Below are 9,000 nucleotides of genomic sequence, written 5' to 3'. Positions count from 1 at the left end.
GTCCTTCTGCTTCAGTCTTCCAAGTAGCTAGAACTACAGGCTTGCGCTACCACGCCTGGCTAATTTTTTGATTTTTTATTGTAGAGACAAGGCCTCATCAAGTTTCCTGGGTTGGTCTCAAACTCCTGGGCTCAGGCAATCCTCTCACCTTGGCCTCCCAAAGTGCTGGGATTACAGACTTCAGCCACCATGCCCGTCCTGGAATTGATATTTTTCAACTGTGGCCTGGATCCTTCTGATATGTAACTAACACCAAGAACCACTTTTCTAGGAGGGAGAAGTTACAAAAAAGTAGGCTAGGCGTTTATTTTAAACTTGGTGTCAATGCGTAACACTTGAAAGAAAGCATGACTATATAGTAAGGACTAAATTTGCTATTGCTTTGCTAGTTTGATATGCCCTAGAGTGACTTAGAATGGAACCACAGGTAGATTTTCCATGAACCTGATGAAGCTTAACCTTCAGTATCTCTGCGCCTGTCTCTGTGAGTGATGAGATTGCTAAGATTTATATAGTGTTCAGGCAAGTAAGTCAGGCAGCAACTAGAAAGCATTTCTGTTTAAGAATCACTTGTGAATTGCCTAAAGAGGTCTCAGAAAAGAGGGACTTGAGTTATTTGTAGGGATTTATTTTCATACTTTACATTGATATTCAATTTCAAACCTATTTTTATGATTGTAATTTTGCAATTTTTTTTTTTTTAAGCGGGTCTTAAAATTGTATATGGCTAGCCAGGCCCGGTGGCTCAGCCTGTAATCCCGCGCCTTTGGGAGGCTGAGGTGAGTGGATTGCCTGAGCCCGCGGGTTCGAGACCCGCCTGGGCAGCGAGACCTCATCTCTACAATAAATCAAAAAATCAGCCGGGCATGGTAGCGCATGCCTGTAACTCCGGCTACTTGGAAGGCTGAGGCGGAAGGATCACCGGAGCCCAGCAGGTCCAGGCTGCGGTGGCCGGGAGCGGCCACTGCACTCCAGCCTGGGCGACAGAGTGAGACTTAAACTCAAAAAAAAAAAAAAATTGTATATGGTTGAGGCCTCACCAAGCCTGGATTTGTCTCTGAGTATGACACTTCTTAAAAAAAGTAAAAGGGGTCATATTCTTAATAGAAATTTAAATGTTATACATTCAGAGTAAGGAAAGGCATATTGATTCTTGTCTGCAAAACAATGATATATTTCAAGGACATTGCAACTCTTCTTTCAAAACAGACTTTTAAAAATATATAACTCAAAGAATGTACTATTTCTGTTTTGCAGTTTTGGGTTGCTTCTGTAAGTTCTTTTGAGTATTTTTTTCTATATATTCTTAAGTGTCATTCTGAATTAGAAACAACCCATGATTTCCATTTAATGTATTTTCCCCAGGGTTGTAAATCTAAGTTCTGCAAGAGATAATTTTATTCTTTTTTTTTCATTTTTTTAAACGTTAAAGATGTAGGGTACAAGTCAGGATTAGGTATACAAGTGGACATTATATGGGTGAGATAATTTTTATGCTAATCTGCTTCCCTAATTTACTTTAACTGGTACAGAGAAACTAAGGGACCTCTTGTTCATGGTACCTAATTTTTATCATAATCTATACTGAATTTCCCTGTATTGATAGAGGTGTAACAATCTATTATAATATTTACATCATTTTAGCCTAGATATTTGTCTATTTATCTAGATGTCTGCTTCTGCAACTTTAGCAAGAATAATAGGTATTATGGAATAATTATAAAAGGATTTTGTTTTAGAGGTATTTTTTATTTTTTGGCATGGCTTTTACTCTTTAATCTTAAATGTATATTTCTAATTGAAAAAAGGTCAGTCTTAAAACCCACATACTGATATATTTACGTGACATTCTGAAAAAGGCAAATATTTTAAATTTTTTAATTTCAATGGCTTTTGGGAGATACAAATGATTGTTGGTAACATGGATGCATTGTATACTGGCAAAGAAGCCTGGGCTTTATGTGTCCCCTCCACTCCCACCTGTATATAATGTACCCAACAGGTGAATTTTTATCACTGTCTCCATACTCTCCCTTCTATGTCTTCAGAGAATGCTTTGAAAGAAGAGTCCCAACCATTTTATTTAATTTCTCTACTCTTATTTCATACAGAATAAAAGGAAATTTGAGATGAAGCTAAGAAACTGAACTAAGTGGATCCTTTTTCTTCAACAGAGAAACTAAGGGAAACTAGAGAAACTAGTGACTCCAGCATCCTTCCTGGCTAGGTACTTATTTCCCTTTGACTATATTTAGAGTCGTCCTTCGCTTTATATTTGTGATCAAGTGTGGTTCAGACACAAAAACAGTGAACTGTTAATATCAGCAACTTGGTCGTCCTCCCTTAATATCTGAATGTCTCGGCTCTCAGAAAGGAGATGTTGATCAGGGAGAAGAGGTGTGAGTCCACCTCTTCTATACTCTATCTATTTCTAAAAGCATCTCTCCATAAGGCCATCATTCTAGGTGAATTATCACGGAAATAGAAAACTGAATATTGTATGTTTTCACCCATAAATGCAAGCTAAACACTGGGTACACACAGGCACAAGAATGGGAGCAACAAACATTGGGGACTACTGAACGGGTGAGGAAGAGGGAGGAAATAAAGATTGAAATGGGTACCACGCTCAGCACCTGTGGGTGGGCTCATTAGATGCTCAGACCTCACCATCGGACAATACAGCTACGTAACAAAACTGCACTTGTACCCCTTGAATTCAATTTTTTTTTTAAGTCTCAATAGCTCTAACCTATATTCAACATCTCTAGGAAGTGCCAGAGGAAACCTGGCAAGGAACTTTTTCAAAATTCAATGAAGGAGATACATTGGAAAGCAAGCGCTCACAACCTGGGTATACAGTGATATCTAAAACAACGATCATTTTGCCATCTTCTTTCCAATTTGTATGCCTTTAACATTTCTACTTTCAATGGCTAATATTGAATACAATATTATATGGCATGGACTGTGGGTAGAATTTTTACCTGATTCCTGACTTTAGTGTTTCCTTATTGAGCATGATGCTGGTTCTTCCTTTGAGATACATGTAGTTTAATCATACGGAGGCAATATCAATCAATCCCTATGTTGCTGAGGCTTTTCCAATGATAAATGGGTGGAGAATTTTTTAAAAATGTCTTTTCAGCATGTAAGCATGTGATCATATAATTTATTTTAATGCATTGATTTATGTGATGAATTATATCAATATATATTTTAATACTGACCCAGTATTCAATTTGTTACAAGATACTTTTGGTCAGAATATATTAGTTTTATAATGGGTTACTTACTAAATTATATTTGCTAATATTTTATTTGTGAATTTTTTTTTTTTTTTTTGAGTTGGAGTCTCACTCTGTCGCCCAGACTGGAGTGCAGTGGTCGCTCCCGGCCACCGCAACCTCGACCTGCTGGGCTCTGGCGATCCTTCTGCCTCAGCCTTCCAAGTAGCTGGAATTACAGGCACGTGCTACCACGCCCAGCTGATTTTTGTATTTATTGTAGAGATGAGGTCTCGCTGCCCAGGCGGGTCTTGAACCCGCGGGCTCAGGCAATCCACTCACCTCAGCCTCCCAAAGGCGCGGGATTACAGGCTGAGCCACCGAGCCCGGCTTTATTTGTGATTTTTAATCAATATTTATAAGTAAGATAAATCCATAAATTTTTTAGATAGTCTTTGTCACATGTGAGTAGCAGTTTTAAAAGACTTTAAAAATAACTTTTCTTTTTACGTGCAACACTATATTCTAATTGGGCTACTATGGAAGAGATAATATTGTTACCTGAACTTGAAAGATGTGATAGAATTTCTGTATAATGATCTGGGTCTGTCTGAGTCTTTTGCTTGCTTTTTTTCTGAGAAAATAACTGAATAAACACATTTTTTTATTTAAATGATTTTTGGAAGAAAGAAGAGGTTATTTGGAGACTAAAAATAAAGTACTTGAGATTCACTTATTGATTGCCAAAGTGGGGTAGAAGGGGGCTATTTATTAAGTAACCACAAAGTGCTAGTCCTATTTAATTCTCACTAAAACATAATTTGACAAATATCAGAATCTACATGTGACAGTTGAACACAATGAAGTTACAAGAGGTTATGTAATTTTATCAAGAACTTAAACAGTGGAGTATGATTCAAACACTTGTCTCTATGACAACAAAAGCCACATTTTTCAGATTGTACTATCCTTCCGTTCGTATGCTTCCCAGATATGCGATGAATAATATGTGAATCAGGAGGTGTAGCCATCATTTAATTATTAAGATGTTTAAAATGAAAGAGATGCTCAACAGCTCACATGGCAACTCAAGTTATTGTCTATGTGTACCTGTAGTCTACTCACCAAACAAGAAGAAGGGGTGATTGAGACCTTCAAGGCATTGGGGGATCAGATTTGAAAGCAAGAAAAAAAGAGCTAGCCTTTGCTGGTAGTTCTTGGATGTGCTGGCCACCCTGTACTGAGTGACTCTTTTGTATAATGATCCTATTATCACTTTCATAGCATCAGATTGAGACAATTCCTTAAGAATGTGTTAATATTGCAAAAGTATTTTTTATAATGAGAAATGCAAGCTGTACCTGTGCTTACTTCCTTAAATGAATCGGAGATTCTTCTGGTGAACAGAACTGTTAAACTACTTTATTGATATCTTAGTACTGGATCTCATATAGGAATGGTGAAATATTAATCAAAGAAGTAAGAGTTTCCCCAAAATCTCATATTGGACTATAATCACTCTCCATTTGAAATTCCACTGATCCTAATTCTATAATAATCAGCCCAAGAACATTTTTCTTATGAGCTGATAGTATCTTGATGTTTTGTACCATAACTATACAAATCTGAGATTAGTTTAGAAGCTCCCAATAATGTGTTACTCAATTTTAGAAACCTTAAATAGAACTGATATGAAGTAATTATTAAGATAAGTGACTATCTCAACACAAGGGGCATATCACAGAGTTCCTTATTATATACCTACTAATTATTTCAAATTCAGTAGCAATTTTGCACACCAATTTCAATAATCTTATAGAACATGTACTTTGAAAGGAAATAAATTGGTATCAATAAGTTAGTAAATTGATCTCCAATGTATCCCATTCTAATTGGTGGATACCAGAGAAAAATAAAGCATTATCAAATTACCATACTGATTTTTAACTAAATTAATATGCCTACCAGATTGAATGAAATAAATATACTGAAGAATAAATAGTGTCATACCAACATACATACCCAGATGCAAAGCCATCTTTTCAGAAGATCATGTAATTGAGTATTCTGACAATTTCCTGTACAGTATTATTAATGAGAATTCAGTTTATAGACTCAAGCAATACTAGGAGTAAAATTATCAAATAATTTTCAAAATGTCAGCACCATGACTATCAAATAAATATTGGATAAACATATTTTTAGGGCAACCCCTCTGGGTCCCTTCCAACTGTGGGAGTTTTTCTGACCTCTCAATAAATCCCACTTTCTCAAAAAAAAAATATAAGCATACTTTTTAAAAAATATGGAGATATCACTATATACCTACTAGAGTGGATAAGCATTTTTTAAAAAACTGACAGTACTAATTGCTAGCAAGGATATGGAGTAACAGGAACTCTCATTTATTTCTGGTAGGAATGCAGATGGCACTGCCACTTTGTAAGACAGTTTGGCATATTCTTACAAGGCTAAGCATAGTTGTTTCATACCATCCATCAATCCTCCTCCTAGATATTTAACCAATTAATTTTAAAATTTGTGTCTGCACAAAAGTCCACATAGAAATGTTTATGATGAATTTATTTATAATTGCCAAGAATTGGAAGAAAGCAAGATGTACTTTGATACAAGAAAGAATAAGCAAACTGTCTCATGCAATGAATACTATTTGTAGACAGAAAGGAATGAGCTATCAAGTCATGATAAGACACCTAGGAATCTTAAATGTTTATTTCTAATTGAAAAAAGGTCAGTCTTAAAATCCACATACTGATACATTTACGTGACATTCTGAAAAAGGCAAAATTATAGAGGTGACAGACAAAAGCTGCCAAGAATTAGAAGTACATGTGGGGTGCTAAAGAGTGGAAGCACAAAGATTTTACATGAAACTGTTCTGTGCGTTTATGTTAACAGTAAACTCATGGTACCACACAGTTTGCAAAATCCATAAAATTTTACAAGGAGTATATTTTAATATATACAAGGGAAAAAATTTATTTAGGAAGATGAAGGATCCCAAGAGGAAACAGACAGTGACAAAAGACACTAACTGTATTACAACTGTATATACAGCAACCTCACTGGTGGACGTGGGCGTGAAAGGTGCTAAGTAAGTCTGAGAAATACTGAAGGCAAAATGACCTGTAGATACACTCTGAACTCCAGTTGGTAAAATTATTTCCCATGGGGAAATGGGCTGACAATTCTGAAAGCACTTTGCATGTATACTAGAATTGAACAATGGCGCAAATGCATGTGGGTGATGAGAGCAAGATTCTCAAGCACCCCTCTTGAGTAAGAGCTGAGATCTGATTCAATCTTTCAAGAACTGTTCCATTCTTGATTTCTTCATAGTGTAAAAAAGATACTAGTTAATTTGTTTTGAAATATTCAGGCATTCCATGAATTATAAAACTTAGTATGTCAGAATGTGATAGTATTTGAAGATACCAGGTCCTTTAAAGAGGGAAATAAAATTAAATGAGGACATATGGTTGGGTCCTAATCCATGTGATCATATTTGGAGGCAAGGTTCTCAACCAAGAAGAGAGGCCTCAGGAGAAACCAAACCTGCCCCCACCTTTATGTTGGACATTTAACTTCCAGAACCACAAAAGGAGAAAAAAGAAATGTTGTTTAAGCCACACAATCTGTGGTATTTTGTTATGACATCCCTAGAAAACTAGTGCAAATAGTGAAGGAGAAAGTAGAAGAGATAAATTCGCTTGCAAAATGCATTGGGGAATAAACCTGGGATTCTACCAGGATTTTATTTACAGTCTTATTTACTTTATATAAAATCTTCAATAAAATTCACATTGCTTGGCATTGTGCAGTTTTTTTTAAATTTTAAAAGTGTTTTGGAGGACAAGACAAAGGTTCAAGGCAAATTTGACCTCATTAATGTTTTCACATGAAGACCTAGCACATCTGGCTTCAATAAACAATTAAATTTATTCTAACTAGATAATATTTCATTTTAATTACATAAATAGTTGTCTAAAATAAATTAAAAATCAGAAGAGTGATAGAAAATATATGAAAGATATATTTTTGAGCAAACAGTCCAAAAACTAAATCAGAATAATTTGTAGATGGAATATAGTAAACAAAGCCATATCACAAAGGCTGGCACAAGTATAAGAGTTGGTGAACATGACAACCACCTGGCTGAACTTCCTTCCCTTAAGAATTACTCTTTCTTCATTGAAAAAGCAACAAAACACATATATGCAACATTAAAAGTACATAATACACATGGATACAGTTTGCTGTCACCACTCCTGTTCCTAAGAGACATGCTTTGAAAATATGGAGGTCTCCATTCTTATTGGGGTTAGATGGTATCTCAGTGTGGTTTTGATTTGCATTTCTCTGATGATGAGTGAGGCTGAGCACTTTTTCATGTGTCTGTTGGCTGTCTGTATATCTTCTTTTGAGAAGTGTCTATTTATGACTTTGCCTACTTTTTTAATGGGGTGGTTTATGTTTTCTCCTTTCGGCACATTTGAGTTCCTTGTAGATCTTACATGCTAGGCCTTTGTCAGATATATATACAGTTGGCAAATATTTTTTCCCATTCTGTGAGCTGTCTCCTTGCTCCCTTGATGGTTTCTTTTGCTTTTCAGGAGCTTGTTAGTTTGATGACATACCACTTATCTATCTTATTTTATAAGGTATGGGTATTTATGGTTCTGAATAGGAATTGGTTTCCAGTTCCAATTTCCATACGGGTATCTCCTGTGCTTTCTAAGATTCTCATGGTTTGAGGTTTTATGTTTAGGTCTTTGATCCGTTTAGAGTTAATTTTTGTGTATGGTGATAGGTATGGGGTCCTGTATCAATCTTCTGCATGTGATCAGCCAGTTTTCCCAGCACCACTTACAGAATAGGTTCTCCTCTACCCAGTGGTTATTGTTGGAGGCTTTGCCAATGATGAGTTGGTTGAGAAACTGAGACTTTGCTTCTGGAATCTCTAGCCTGTTCCATTGGTCTATGTGCCTGTTCTTGTACCAATATCAGGTTGTTTTGATTACTATAGCCTTATAGTGAAGTTTGAAGTCTGGAAGTGTGATACCTCCTGCTTTGTTTCTTTTGCTAAGAATTGTTTTGGCTATTTGTGGTCTTTTATGTTTCCATATGAATTTCTGTATTGTCATTTCAAAGTCTGAGAAGAATGATGTTGGTAACTCATCATCATTATATATATCACTATTAATAAAACAAACAGCAACAGATGCTGGTGAGGATGCAGAGAAAAAAGAACATGTCTACACTGCTGGTGGGAATGAAAACTAGTGCAACCTCTTTGGAAGACTGTGTGGTGATTTCTGAAAGAGCTAGAAATTGACCTTCCATATGACCGGGAAATTCCCCTATTGGGAATATACCCAGAGGAACTCAAATCATTCAACAAAAAAGATACCTGCACACATTTGTTTGTTGCCCATCAAAGCTGTACTAGATAAAAAAAGGGGTACAAATACATAAAGGAATATTATGCAGCCATAAAGAAGGACAAACATATGGACTTTGCAGCGACTTGGGTGGATTTAGAGTCAATCATCCTCAGTGATCTATCACAGAAACAAAGAACAGAGTACCATATGTTCTCACTCATAAGCAGACGTTGGACAATTATAATACCACAAGAAAGCGACTGGCAGTAGTGGAAAACTGTCAGGGGAAGGGGATAGGATTGAGGGAATCTGCTAGGGGAGGGAGGGGCATATCGCATCAACAAGTGTACCTGCATAATCAACATTTT

Source organism: Carlito syrichta, unplaced genomic scaffold (genome assembly GCF_000164805.1).
Source record: "Carlito syrichta isolate Samal-C Ts95f unplaced genomic scaffold, Tarsius_syrichta-2.0.1 Scaffold307118, whole genome shotgun sequence".
Lineage (NCBI taxonomy): Eukaryota > Metazoa > Chordata > Mammalia > Primates > Tarsiidae > Carlito > Carlito syrichta.
Note: the sequence above shows the minus strand (reverse complement) of the source record.